Source organism: Eptatretus burgeri, chromosome 13 (genome assembly GCF_056783735.1).
Source record: "Eptatretus burgeri isolate ZD-2024b chromosome 13, Ebu_testis_v1, whole genome shotgun sequence".
Lineage (NCBI taxonomy): Eukaryota > Metazoa > Chordata > Myxini > Myxiniformes > Myxinidae > Eptatretus > Eptatretus burgeri.
In genome coordinates this window covers 3,691,012-3,706,498 of record NC_140973.1, presented here as the reverse complement: position 1 = coordinate 3,706,498, position 15,487 = coordinate 3,691,012, and the positions used below count along the sequence as shown (strand labels likewise).

The following is a 15,487-nucleotide window of genomic DNA, read 5'->3' as shown; positions in this document are numbered from 1 at the left end:
CGACAACTTTAGATTTAATGAGAATGTTAAATAATGAAAAAATTATAAAGTTAAGAAAAGGTAAGGCTCTTTTAGAAATTCAAAAGAAATTTTATTGCTTTCCTGTTGTAAAAAAAATTATTTTGGATACAGGAATAACAAGAAATCCTGATGATTATATGTATAATATTCTATGGGGTGTAAACGATTCAAAGATAATAAGGGATGAGGAAGGAGTTGAAGAAGAGAGGGAAGAGGAGGAAAAGGAGAAGAGAGAGAAGGAGGAGAGGGAGAAGAAAGAGAAGGAGGAAAAAGAGAAGAGAGAGAAGGAGGAGAGGGAGAAAAAAGAGAAGGAGGAAAAAGAGAAGAGAGAGGAGAGGGAGGAGAGAGAGAGAGAAGGAGAGGGAGGAAAGAGCGAGACAAAATAAATATCAAAATATGGAAACCAGTGAGATTAAAAAAAGATTGGTGGTATTACAGAAAATAACTCAACCCACCGAGGAGGAAAACAAAGAATTGACAAGTCTATTTGCAATACTTTCGACAAGAATATTGACATCGACAAGATATTCATTTTAATTCAAGTTTGTCATTTTTATTTTTTTTTCTTAAATAAATGGAGGAGAGAGTGAAGGCATTTCTAAGGATTCTTTATGTTTTAAAAATTAAGATTCAAATGTGCATGTTGGAAACTAAAAAGGTTTTTGCACTCTGCAGGAATTTTTCACATAAATAAATGAGTTATTGTCTCAAATGTAAAAAGAAAACTAATACTAAAAATATTTCATATATTAAAAGTAAAAATAACAGGGTTATACAAAAAGGTATATGTTTGGTGTGTGGTTCAAAAAAAAATCAATTTATCTCCAAACACAAACGAGGAGGAGATATACAAAAGTTTTTATCAGGAAGTAAATTTACAACTACTGGAATACCAGGGGAATTACATCTTCCAGGGTATTCTTTCTGTGGTCCAGGCACAAACTTGGATAAAAGATTAAATGAGGCAGACAATCCTAAATCCTGGAGTAAACCCATCAATAGAGTTGCTGAAGTGTGCATGAGACACGATATTGATTATGGGAATACCACAACGTTGGAAGAAAAGCATGAAGCCGATAGAGAAATGTTGTATAATTTGTCTCTGATACAAAATCCAACCTTGAGAGAAAAAGTTGATCGGTTCATTGTGAAGAAGATGATCAGTGCTAAATTGAAACTTGGACTTGGAAATTCAAAAAACTTATAGGCTCTAATGATGCCATTAAGACTGAAGAGCAATTCACTGATGAATTACATAAACCAATATTCACAAAGTTTCAGAGAAGGAAAGTTTATTCCAAGGAAGTAGATTATATCTGGTCTGCTGATTTGATTGAACTCAATAATGATAAGGGGTACAAGTATGCTTTAACCGTTATTGATTTGAGGAGTAGATACGCATGGGTTGTACCATTAAAAAACAAAACAGGTAATACTCTTATGTTAGCCTTTCAACAGATATTTAATAAAAGTAAGAGAAAACCCAAAAAATTGTGGACTGATGAGGGTAGAGAGTTTTATAACAAGACATTTATGAATTTTCTAAAAAATAACAGTATTACATTATACAGTACCTTTAATGAAGGGAAGGCAGTTGTTGTTGAACGTTTTAATCGTACCTTAAAAGAGAGATTATATAAAAAATTCACACAACTCGGTTCACAACAATGGTCATCTTTTATTCAGGATATTGTGGATAAGTATAATGACACGATTCACACGGCAACAAATATGAAACCATCAGAAACATTTACAAAATTAAAATATGAAAAAGAGATTAATGTCAGAAAACCTAAGTTCAAAGTTGGTGATATCGTAAGAATATATAGGTGGAAATCTCATTTTGAAAAAGGTTATACGAAAAGATGGACCAACGAGCTTTTTAAAATTGTTGATGTAATAGATACGGTTCCTTGGACTTATAAGATATATGACTTGGAAGGGGAAGAGATTTTAGGTTCATTTTATTCACAGGAATTACAAAAGACAAAGATAAATTGAAATTTTTTGACTCCGCCCCTTTTTGACTCCACCCACACAAAACCCACCCACATAAACCCCACCCCACACAAGCTCCACACAAACCTCACCCCACACAAACCCCACCACACACAAACCCCCCACAAGCTCCACACAAGCTCCACACACACAAACCCCACACAAGCTCCACCCATATTCATCATATTCACATAATTAGTGATTACTTAATTAGTTCCCCACACACAACATGTTTATTTAATTAAAAAATTATCCACCCATCCACACAAGCTCCACTCATCCACCCATCCACCCATCTCTCCACCCATCCATTTATCCACACAAACCTCATCCACATAAGCCTCATCCACATAAACCCTGCCCACATAAACCCTGCCCACACAAACCCCACCGAAGCCCACCCACATAATAATTATAAATTAAATAAACACCCACTAAATAATAATTCAGAAACATTTACCTCCAGAAAATCATGTGTTGTACCAGATTGCTTCAACAGCTGATGTTGTGTGATCGAGCTGAAAAAAAAAAAATAATGAGTCAAGGGTAAAGATGGAGAGACAGACAGAGAGAGGTAGGTAGAAAGACAGCCAGATAGAGAGAGATACAAAGAGACAGACAGGGAGAGATAGAGAGACAAACAGACAGGGAAAGAGACACACACACACGCACATACATACATACATACATACATACATACATACATATATATATATATATATATATATATATATATATATATATATATATATATATATATATATATTGTTGTGGTTACCAGATTCGCAAACCACCATTCAGGTCCCTTAGGTGAGGTATCTCGGTAAGTACATGTGTAGTTAGGCCCGAACCCGTTGTCTAGTGGGAATACATGTCATTTATGCGAGCTGCGACTCTTCAGGATAGCCGTTTTTCTTTTACTATCTTTATTTTGGACCAACCGCCATGATCACAACCACAACATCAACCACCGACCACAACCACCGCTTCACCACAACCGCCACGACCTTCACGCACACCTCACAACCGTAGCATCGCCACCGTTCTTGCCCCGCTGTGGGTACCGGTGTTGGACTCATGCAGAACGCGCGTCGAACAGCGTGTACAAAATCACGGATTTTGTGCTTCAAAAACGACACACGCCCACTTTTTGCCGTCCAATCGGTGAGCGAGGGGCGATTTGGCCCCGCCTCCAGAACGATCGATATATGCAAATTTGTGGATCAAAAAGCCTTCACGCCCACTTTTTCTCGGGCCAATGGGGAGCGAGGTGAAAGGTCAAAGGGAGGGGGTAAAAGGCGAAGTTACGGGGGGATAAAAAGGACGGTGTTCGTCAGTCAGAGTCGGAGTCAGCAAAAAGGGAACGAAGAGTCAGAAGAGAGTCGCGGTCGGAGAGTCAAGAAGAGGAGAGTCGGAAGCAGAGGGTCAAGACTTCGCGGGCGGTGGAGCTGCTCGTCGTGTGCGTTGGAGTCGGAACGGAGGGGACGGAGCGGTGGAAAGGCGGCGACACCAGACGAGGGGGTGCTCGCGTCGTGCAGGAAGCTGCACCCGAAGGAGGCCGACAGCGCGACCTGGCCGAGGTGGAGACGCTCGTCGCATATAATAAAGATCCTCTATACCCCGAGCATCAGCAACCCCCTCCTGTTTCCCCCCGCGCTGAGATAGTGCGACCAAGGGGGCCCCGTTCCCACCCCCTGCCAGGCACTGTCCGCGAGGCCCGCGGGTTGCGGGGCCATCGCCGCTCCGCGTCTCATCACCAGACGGGTAGGCCCGACCCGGTCTCGGCCTCAGGCCTCCCCCATTCTTGGGGGATTTCTTTTCCTTGGTTTTGGGTATGTGTTGTCGGCGCCGTCTGTGAAGTAGAATTGTATAAGTGTTGCCGTGTGCTCGGTAGTCGGTATTAGCTCTGCACTGTGTTTTCACTTTTATGTTTGCTTTTTGTGTAAATGGAATTGTGTTTTCTTTTTTTGTGTGCATTTGGTGGAATTGTATTTGTGTGCTTTCCGTTCGTCGCGAATAAATGTGCTTTATTGTTGAACTGTTCTCCCGCTTCGCTTCGTCTTTTCCCCCATTGAACCCTCATCTTGCTTCACGTAAAGGGTTGGTAGTGGGCTGAGTACGCCCGATAATTAATCGAACCGTCGAGGTCGACGATAACACCGCTCGGTTATTCTGATAGTACGGAACGGGTCGCTTAAGTGGCCCGTGTCCGAAGTCGACCTGCGGCGAGGTGCGATCGCCCGGTCTACCCTCCGCGTGGGTACTTAGGTAGTTCGAATTTGGCGAGCAACCCTATCCCACGCGGGGGCTGATTGGCTCGATCGCGGTGAGACCGAAAGGTCCACCCGTGACTGGTTCCCGGCGTTAGTCCGAGAGGGTCACGACTGGATTGTCCGTCCGGTGGGCGACGTGCCGCGATTCGAGTGTTGTGGCCGTCGCACGCCGGCGGGCGCGAAAACCGCAACAATATATATATATAAATATACATATATATATATATATACATATACATATATATACATATATATATACATATACATATAAATATACATATATATATATATACATATATATATATATATATATATATATATATATATATATATATATATATATATATATATATACATATATACACACACGCACACACATATATATATATATATATATATATATATATATATATATATATATATATATATATATATATATATATATATATACATATATACACACACGCACACACATACATACATACATATATATATATATATATATATATATATATATATATATATATATATATATATATATACATATACACACACACACACACACACACACACACACACACACACACACACACACACACACACACACACACACACACACACACACACGTCTCACCATTGGTTTAATTCATTCGAGATCAGAGGCCGTGATAAGACTTCGTACCAGTCATTATAAATGTTTTTCAATTCTCTTCTAAAATCATTGACCTCTTCAATAAGAGCATTCATTTGATGCACCTCATCATGATATGTAAACTCCACTTCTTCCAAGGACCTGCCAGGAAAAAATATATATTTTCACATTATCACGATTTAATTTATAATCAATTGCTTCATTGTTCAAAGAGGAAACCATACACAAACTTACCAACTTTGTAGTGAGCTGTTATCTTCATCGGAAGAGAGTGAGTCCATGTCTCAGTTTTTTTAACCATTGGTATAAGATGGCAAAAAGATCAGAGGCCGTGATAAGACGTCGTGTCAGTTATTAAAAATGTTTTTCAATTCTCTTCTAAGATGATTGTCCTCTTCAATAAGAGCATTAATTTCATGCACCTCGTCGTGATATGTAAACTGCTCTTCTTCCAAGGACCTGCTAAGAAAAAAAATATATATATATATATATCAGAATTATCACGATTTAATTTATAATCAATTGCTTCATCGTTCAAAGAGGAACCTATACACAGGCTTACCAACTTTGTGTTGAGCTGTTTTGTTCGCGGAAGAAAGATCGCTCATGTCTCAGTTGTAAAAATGAAAATCCCGTCTGGCAGAAACTTTGTCTGGCGAATCACTTATAAGGCAACGATGAGGAGATTGCTTAATCATTGGGTGTGGCCACAGGAAATGACGCTTCGGGCGAGACAGCTTGGAAAATAACTGGGCGATATATTCTCAAATTGTATGAATCATTTTTAAAACATACTTAAAATGCCCTAAAATGATTTTGATTAAACATGTTTAAAAGCCTGTTTGTGTTCTGAGATAAAATAGAAACACGAGGCCTTGTCTCAGAGAATAGTTCCTATTTTTTCACAGCATGACTGTCCAAAAACACTTCCTCATTCACACAGCACGACCGTGTCAAAAAAAACACTTCCTCATTTTCATGACACGAACTGAAAACATTTGAAACAAAACTTTTTTTATGGCGTGGTTTATGTACAAAAATGATTTGCAACTCGGGCGGTGGCCAGATGAGATCATTAAGAGAAGTTTATCATTTTGTAATAGCACAAAAGGGGTATCTTAAAAAATATAAAGATTTAAATGTTTTGTTTTTCAATATTTTAGATGGGGATTATTATGCAAAGAAAATTAAACTATTGAAGGAATTTGAGAATGAACAAATCTTTATAGGTTCAATGAGTGAGCTAAACAATATGCATCGGTTATTTGATAAAGAGTGTCCCGAGGGTTAGACGTTTCAGATATTTCTTTCGAATCACCTTTAACAAATCATTATCTTATTGCATGGGTTATTTGAAAAAAAGTGTCCCCAGGTTAAAAGGGGAGACAAATAAATATACCTTGGGATAAAAAGGGGGTTTATTTTTAGGGAAAAAAAATATGAATCGCTGAAAATCCCCCATTCATTTACATGGGGAAAAGTGAGCCAGAACCAGTATATTCACCCTACTCATGATGGTGTACATATGCACACCATTTTTTTTGGAGATCTGATCCAAGGTGGCCGGCTGACGGCCATTTTAGTTGTCAAAAAAAAAACCCTGGTGTCGAACAGGTCAACTATTTCTCGGACATGCATTTACCGATTTTGTTCAAACCTGGCACAAGCACAGTACATGATGGCATCCATGTGCTCCTATCATTATTTTGCGATCTGATCAAAGATGGCCGACTGGTACACTGGCAACCATTTTAGTTTTACATAAATATGGGCGAGCCCTTTCGTAGTGTAGTAGATAGTAGAAAAATCGTGCAAATCATGATACAAGCATCAAATTTGGCATTTTTGTTCTGCAGGGCTTTCTGATCAAATCTGCCCGATTGGACATTTGAAAATCCAAGATGGCCACCAAGTTAGCCTCCCGAAGTTGACTTTTGCTTCAAGTATTTGTAGTTGTCCGATTTGCATGATCTCAGTGTAGATTCCTATGTTTTAAAGCCTACTGGAGTGGATTTTCCTGTTTTAAAGACCCCTGACACACTTTTTCTGATTTTGCACATTTTTTTTATGATTGTCATACATTTGCATGACTTAACATGTATGTAGTAGTCACTACTTATGCATGGCGTGTAGGGGTGTAGTGTTCGAGGTAGTACCTTTGTTTCAGCAGTTAGCCACATCCCTTGGATGGACTACTGGCACTGGTCCTCATCACTGGCCCAACTCTCATCTATGGCTCCAAGAAGTTGCTAGTGCATGGCATCGGCCACACCCTGGTAAACCACGTTGGCTCACAGGCTAAACTAGATGAGGGTAGCACACAGAAGGTCTCTGCGTGTGATGGAGTACATCAAGCTCCAAATTTTCGAAGTGCACGAAGTTGATGAAACAGATATGCTGATTGAATCCAGGCCACTTACCAGTCTTTAAATCAACATTTCCAGTTCATCGCCAAATAAGAATTTCTTGTATGAGTGATTGTCGGGCACTACCAAGGCACATTGGTGACATCACTGCTGTGAAACTCAGCATGGGGGTCAGTGTCAGCTAAGTAGGAATTGTATGTTGGCATTATACTGCAACAACTTACTAGTGTCCCAAATGTTGCCTAAACAACCCCGGATCAGTTGGGCAGCCGCACCTGAATCGACAGAACGTGCCAGCGCGGGAGAGCCGAGCCAAGGATAACGGGGTTTTAGTTATCTGGATGGTGTACAGATCGCATGGGACTTATGACACTGGATGAACGATCGGACTAGGCGTAGGGCAGATGCATAAACCTAGTTGTATCCCATACAGGAAAGTGTCCATTATACATGTACATGGCGGTAAAAAGATAAATCCTCGACCCTGAACATCATACTGGCCATGGACGCGAGTTCTACTGGTAAATCATGGAACACTGTCAGGACCAAGTGTTGCCTATGTCAGGAGGTTAAGAAAGAAGATCTAAAGTCCCCCCAGGCCAATCCTGCCAAAAGAGGAGATGATGGGTATATGAACTTGGCAAGGAATATTCTTCTGTTTCACTCACTCAATGCACTACCAATCAAGCTAGACCCTGCAAGACTTGATGAAGGTGGTGGGATAGAGGAAACATTGAGACAAAACAAGGCATGATATCATGAGAGTTGCAGGCTTCTATTTAACAACACAAAGTTACACAGAGCTTAAAAAAGATCAATCCCTGCAGATGCTAGTGATGAGGGCAGGAGAAGTAAGATCCCACGAAAGGTCCAAGAAGCTAAAACACAAGAATGTTTTCTTTGCGAAACCCAAGGGGGTGAGCTTAGAGAAGCAATGACAATGAAATTGAATAAGAGAATAAACAAATGTGAAAAAACACTCAGTGATAGAAAACTCCTTGCCAACTGAGTGTAGGAGATGTCGTAGCACAATAACTGAAATATCAACCTGCCTGCTTGGTGGCACTGTATAACCGAGAATGAGACGACCTGAAGGCGCAGGAGCAAGAGAAAGCACAGGAGCACTGGAAGGAAGCATATCCAATTGCTTTCTCCGAACTGGTCACCTACATTAGTGAGATGAAAACTGCCAGTGATTGTACAGAGCCACCCATTTTCTGGCTTGCTGATATGACCATGCTTTACAAGCAGAGGCTGGAGCAGCTTGGTGTTGAATCGCCTTATGTTCATCCCACTCGACTTAAGGACCAGCTGCGTTTTCACATCTCCAAGCTGCAAGCTCATCGCCAAGGACGAGATGTTCTGCTGGCTTTTGAGAATGATGTAGGCTCAATCCTCACATAAGCATCCAAGTACGGTGAAGCGATCATCTCGTGAAAGCTGCTGGGATAATAAGACGAGACATGCTCCATCAAAAGTGGCATTTCAGCAGCACGTTTCACGACACGGACTTAGAACAGGTTGTACCACCATCACTTCTGCAATTTGTATGCATGGTCGAACATGGCGCAGACATCAAGTCCCAACTCCAGCATGGAGCATCGAAATCTGACCTTTCTATATCACAGCTCCTGCAGTACAACTGCTTTGCCAAGTACAAGGAAGGAACGGATGTCCACAGGCATTCAAAGGACTGTGAGACACCTTTTGCAGTCTATGTTGGCCTGTATGTGTTTGCCAAGACGAGGAAGAGACAACCAATTGACATGCTCCATGAGAATCGGCTCAGCATCTCATACGACAGAGTCCTAGAAGTCTCATCCCAGTTAGGAGAAGCAGTTGTTGTACGGTATGTGGAAGATGGAGTCATCTGTCCCCCAGTCTTGAGAAAGCCGTTGTTCACAACTGCAGCAGTGGACAACATAGATCATAATCCGACTGCGACCACAGCTCAAACATCCTTCCATGGCACAAGTGTGTCCATTTTCCAACATCCGAGCACTGAAAATGGCGATGAATGTGAGCTGCTCAAACTGGAGTCAGAAATGAAGGTGAAGAAAGTTCCAGAAGCATTCACCAATGTTCGACCAGCATACATTACGAAAAATCCCAATCCTCCTCCAGTAGCAAGCCAGTCCTTACCAGCACCCGAGTCGATCTGGTTACACTTGAAAGCAGAATATTCTTGGTTGGAGGAAGTGTTCCTCACTGAGGATGTGGCTGATGCAGTCTGCATCACATGGTCAGCCCACCATGCAACACAGAAAAGGAGCCATCCATTTGAAGTGAGCATTTCAGCACTAATGCCTCTGTTGCGAGACCAGGCTCACTCTGTTGCAACGATCAAGCATGTCATGGAGAAGGTCTGTGATACAGTGGCTTTCCTGAACCCAGGGCAGACACCTGTCATTCATTGCTGCTGACCAACTGTTGTATGCTCTGGCAAAACAAATACAATGGCAGTGGCCCGAATATGGAGAGGACAAGTTCGTTATCATGTTTGGTGGACTTCATATACAAATGGCTCCACTGAGATCGATAGGAACACTACTACAGGACATTGGCTGGACCAGTTCCATTGTGGAAGCAGAGGTGGCCTCATCTGGTACAGCAGTCTTTCCTGTCTGCATCCAGTGTCACCAGGACAAGACAAGCACACCAGATCACTGCATGCAACTTGTACAAACTGATAAAGGAAGGATACCATGACTACCGCTCTGAAGAGTCTAACAGATCAGATCTAACCTTTGAAGATTGGTGTGAACAACGGAGGCAAAAGAGTCCACAGTTCCAGTTCTGGAGTCTGGTGCTGGACATGGAGCTCATGATATTCACCCTGATCCGCTCATTCAGAGAAGGAGACTTCAACCTGTACCGTGAAGCACTTTCAGAACTGGCACCTTACTTCTTTGCGAATAACAATGTCAACTATGCGCGATGGATCCCAGTTCACCTCCGAGATATGATGTCGCTTGAGCAACAACATCCAGATGTGGCCAGGGAGTTTCACAAAGGGAAATTCGTTATCCACAAGTCTAGAAGAGAATTCTCTGTCCTGGCAATCGACCAAGCCCACGAGCAAAATAATGCAGTCATCAAAGGTGACGGAGGAGCAATTGGGTTGACAGAAGACCTGGCAGAACTTCGTAGGTGGATGGTCGCTGGACCCGAAGTGAGTCGTCTAGTAGCTGGATACGAGGCCATGTCTGGTATGAAAGATGCAACCAACATCAGCAGACACCATGAGCAGACACTGAGTGCCCAGAAATCTTTCTTTGAAAAGGTGAAAGCACTCTCTGCAGTAATGCAGGAGATGGGCAACCCATTCCAAGAAAAATCAGCCGACCTACTGGTACTAGACATGAGGAACATTGCAGACCCAACTCGAGTGGAAATGGTAGCTACACATCACCAGCAGGGCAAAGAGCAGTTCCATTCATTCATGGAGGGGCTACAGAATGAAGGTGAATGTCCTTTATATCATCCAATCAAGAAAAACATTGTTTCTTTCTTCAAACAAGAGCAAGCTGGGGGAAGTTCGAAGGAGAAAGTCCTAAAAGACGACTGTCAGCTGTTCTCACGACTGTTCATCTCATGCCAGAACAGGCAGTGTGACTTGCAAGAATTCTTCAAGCATGAGAATCAGTCACACCTTGCATCTCTCAGTGACAGTGGCAAGCTTCATACATGTCAGAAGTCACAGCTGGCTGAAATTCTTGAAGTGCAAGTGAACATCCCAGACAGAGAACCAAGAGGAGATGCAGTCATCATTGATGGCTCAGCACTTATCAATGCCCAACCTCCACGCACTTCAAAGATATTTGATGACTGTGCTAAAGAAGACATCATCCCAAAGGTGGAATCCTATGGTGCCAAGTACGAGAGGGTGGACGTAGTGTTTGATGTGTACAAGAAGTCAAGTCTGAAGTCCGAGGCAAGGTCGAAAAGGTGGCAAGGAATCAGAAGAAGAGTGACAGGAACCAGTAAGACCCCAAGTAACTGGAGAAGCTTTCTTCGAGATGACAGCAAGAAGACTGAGCTGTTTCACTTCCTTGCGGAAAAGATGTGTGAAGCACAGACGACAAGCATAGTCATTGTCACAAAAGGAGAAGATGCTATTAGCCACATGGAAGTCACTGGATGCTGTGTCTCCATGTTGTCATGAAGAAGCTGACACTCGAATATTTGTACACGCTAGGGATGCAACGACGGATGGTAGCAAGTCCATTATCATTAAGGCTAATGACATGGACGTACTAGTCATAGCAATATCTGTACTGCTATCCTTACAGAAACTTGGTCTTGAGAGTATGTGGATTGCCTTTGGCCAAGGAGCCAAGGCGCGATGGATTCCATTCCATGAGGTAGTTTCTGCAATAGGGCCTGAGTAAGCTTGAGGGATCCCATACTTCCATGCGTTCACTGGATGTGACGTTGTGTCTGCCTTCCGCAGTAAAGGGAAGAAAACTGCATGGCAGACTTGGAACGTCTTTGATTTTGTTTCTGAAACATTCACCAATCTCAGCCAGCATCCAACATTGATTCGTGATCTTGACCTGCAGAGGCTGGATAGATTCGTTGTCCTCCTGTATGACAGATCAAGCGCAGCCACTGGTGTGGATGGAGCAAGACTGGATCTCTTTGCCTGCAAGCAGAGGCCGTACAACTCAATTCCACCAACACAGGCAGCCCTCAGAGAACATGCAAAGCGTGCGGCCTATCAGGCTGGGATCATCTGGGGCCAGGAAGCCATTTCCAGTCCAGACACGAGCAGTCCCGCTGAATGGGGATGGACACAGAAAGGAGAGACGTGGCAGATATGTTGGACAACACTACCCCCTATTGCAGCCAGCTGTCAAGTGTTCCTGTAAGAAAGGTTTCTGTAAGAACCAAGTGTTCCTGTAAGAAAGGTTGCAACCGGAGATGCAAGTGCTTTCAGTCAGGGCTCCCCTGCACAGCACTCTGCAGCTGCATATGTGGACAGTAGCAGCTGGAGGAACATTCACATGGTATGCATAACTTTGAACATTTACTAGCCAGGGCCTGGTTGCAGAAAGGCCTTAGCTTCATATGACAATCATTATAAAGTGGTGCAAAATCAGAAAAAGTGTTTGTCAGGGAGCTTTAAAAACAGAAAATCCACTCCAGCAGGCTTGTAAACATAGGAGTCCACACCTAGATCAAATCATCATGCAAATCGGACAACTACAAATACTTCTAAGCAAAAAGTCAACTTCGGGAGGATAATTTGGCGGCCATCTTGAAAAATGGCCGCCATCTTGGATTTTCAAATGGCCAATCAGGCAGATTTGATTAGAATCCCCTGGAGAACAAATGTGCCAAATTTGATGCTTGTATCATCATTTGCACGATTCCTCTCAAAAATTGCTGTTTTCTGCCCCAATATAGCTACGTCCAGCAAAATTACTAAAATGGTGGTGATGACATTTTATGTCTTTTTCTACTCATTTGTTTCTGATTGTCACCAGTTTATTGATCCACAACTGTACTGGAATACTGCATTGCGAGTCGGTTTAGAGCTTTAATTTTGTTATTTGGAGAAAAGTATGTTTTCCAGTTCAGCCTCGTTCTATACAGGTATTCTTTGGTAATCGTTTTGCACATTTGTTTGTGACATATTTGGTGGCCCTCTTCCACTCCGAGGTATTTGTACGATGCTTCGTTATCAAGCTCCTGCATTGATGTATTTGTGTCAATTTTTATGTTTTTCCTTTTTGTTAGTCTGCCTTGTATGAATGTGCACTTGACACACTTATCAAGGCCAATTTCCATTTGAATGTCATCAGAGTACTGTTTCACTAATTTGAGTTGTTCTGCCAATTTTTCATTGTTTGGTGCAGTTTTAAATCATCCATGTGGAGTAGAAGTGTCACCTTTGTTGTTTCTTTGGATGTTATATGTTATGTCAGGATATATCCATGTCCATGCTCATTAATGAGGTTGCTCAATGGGTCCTTTGCCAGGCAAAACAGGAGGGTTGAAAGGCTGTCTCCCTGTAAGATCCATCGACGTATCTTCACCCCTGCTATTTCAATCTTTCCTTCTGCATGCAGTAACATCAATGTGGTATTCCAAAGTCCCATTGCTTTATATACCTGGTGTTGGCTTAATGGTTATGGTGGTGGGCTTGGGATCCGAGGATCCTGAGTTCAAATCCCACTCGGATGTTAAATTAATACCAGGTGGGGTTGACTCTGCCTGTCATCATTCTGAGGTTAGCAAAATGAGTGCCAGCTTGCTGGTATCCTGTGTTGGAGTGGCGACCTGTCCAGGATTGTGTGCAATAGCCAAGGAGACTGCTTAGGCAGCACCAAAGCTCTACACAGAGTGTGGTCCCAATGGATGGATGGATTGCTTTATCTATCAGTTTGATCACTTGGGGATTGAGCTTGGACAATTGCATGCATTTTATCATCCATGAATATGGGACACTATCCAAAGCTTTTTTTGTAATCTGTCCATGTTGTGGAGAATTTGATTATTTGAGTATTGCAATTTTTGAGTATGGCTTTATTTAGTTGTAGGTGGTCTATTGTTCTGGAGCATCCTCTTGGCCTTCTCATGTAAAGTGATGGTATATCATTTCTGTGACGATTCTCGTCAGAGGTTTGTACGTTGTTGGTAGAGAGGTTATTAGTCTTTACTTGTGAGGTCTGTATGTGGATGCAGATTGCTGTTGTTGGCTGCGATGTCCACACGTGGGTGGGTTTCACGAAATGGAATGGAGACCGACCAGATCTCAAATATCCACCTCCGTAACTCCAAAACCATGAAACTTAGCGGCCCCAATCTTTGCATGCACACTAAGGGACCTACCTCCAAAGGAGTGCCCGAATAAAAAAAAAATGGGTGTTTGGGTAAATACAAACACCCTTTTTGAACATAATTAACAGCTTACCTTCATGAAAGGCTTGTCCTCGGTCAGCCAAACTTCACCTCACAGGGGTCTTAGCCACCATTTTTATTCATTCTACTAAAAATGCCTTGCCTTGAAAACACGATATATTTTCGCAGGCTAATTAAAGGATATAATCAAAATATGATTTTGGATCGGATCTGGTGGACTAAATAAGGGTCGAAATCTGAAAACGTTAAGAAATTAGCCATTTTTCTAAGCGTACGTGTATTATTTAAAGGTGGCTATCCTTACACCATCTCTTGTTCATTGGACAATAATCAATCTTGTTCATCGGATACTCCCCGACAGGTTCTAATGACATGTGGACTTCAAAAAGTTTGCCGATTAATCAGCACTTCCTATTACCTTATATGAACCAAGGAAAGATCACGGGTGGTGGAATCGTGTAATCTTTGTTGGATCATACCCCATCTGGCATCAAACCATTTAACGGAAACTCGGCCTTTTCAGGCGATCACAGAATGATCTTCAAAGAGAGGCCGTAAAATTGGCCGTCTCATCTGCGAGCAAGGGATTGTGGAAATGAACGATCAAAGTACCTTTTTACAAGAGTAGGCCAGTGCAAGTCATACCCAAACATTGCCTGTCCCCCAATTGTCTGTCCAACGTCAGCAGTACCTTATACATTAATGGTGCGAGTTAGATGGTCTCGGTACAAGTACCAAAACCAGCACCAAACTCAAAACCACATGGCCTTGGAAGCATTGGTGCTCTTCGTAGCACAATCAAATCTTTCACAGGAAGAAAGGAAAGCAAAGTGACCGAATCTCATTTTGTTAACAGGTGACTGTGATATCCACAAAACTTGTTTTAAGATCCATCAAAGTAAAAACCATCTCACGATCATCCCTCAAATTCCTTCGTCTCTGCTCTTTCTCAAAACCATTCATCCCTGTTTGTTCTCCAGCAATCCTTTTTACAGCGCGGTGACATCGCGCTGTTATCATTGGCTATTCTGTCCTGTCTTCTGTCACACTTATTGTTGGGTGTGATGTGGGCGGAGATTGCCGGGTGGATTGTGGGCGGAGATTGCCGGGTGGATTGTGGGCGGAGATTGCCGGGTGAATTGTAGGCGGGGTTAATGCGGAAGAGCGACGTTTTTTTTGTGCTGAATCGTTTTCTGTGTTATGCCAGAAGTTGATTTTCTGAGCAGGAAGTGATAATCTTCCTGTTCCGTTAGTTGTTGACGGGCTGCGTTGTAACTCCCGTTCTTCATTGTTTTTCACCAGAAGTGTTT

At 42.3% G+C, this 15,487-nt stretch overlaps 1 long non-coding RNA gene across 2 annotated transcripts; it reads right to left on the bottom strand.

Annotated features, from left to right (window-relative positions):
• Positions 1-1,121: 1,121 nt before the first annotated feature.
• LOC147013688 (uncharacterized) lies at positions 1,122-12,485 on the bottom strand. 2 transcript variants are annotated; one of them, XR_015050479.1, is made up of 4 exons: positions 5,507-12,485; positions 5,179-5,403; positions 4,927-5,085; positions 1,122-2,537 (listed from the first exon to the last, which is right to left on the bottom strand). It is a non-coding gene; the product is annotated as an uncharacterized LOC147013688 (long non-coding RNA). The 2 variants fall into 2 exon arrangements; XR_015050478.1 differs by lacking the exon at positions 1,122-2,537 and having other exon boundaries at positions 4,860-5,085.
• Positions 12,486-15,487: the final 3,002 nt, after the last annotated feature.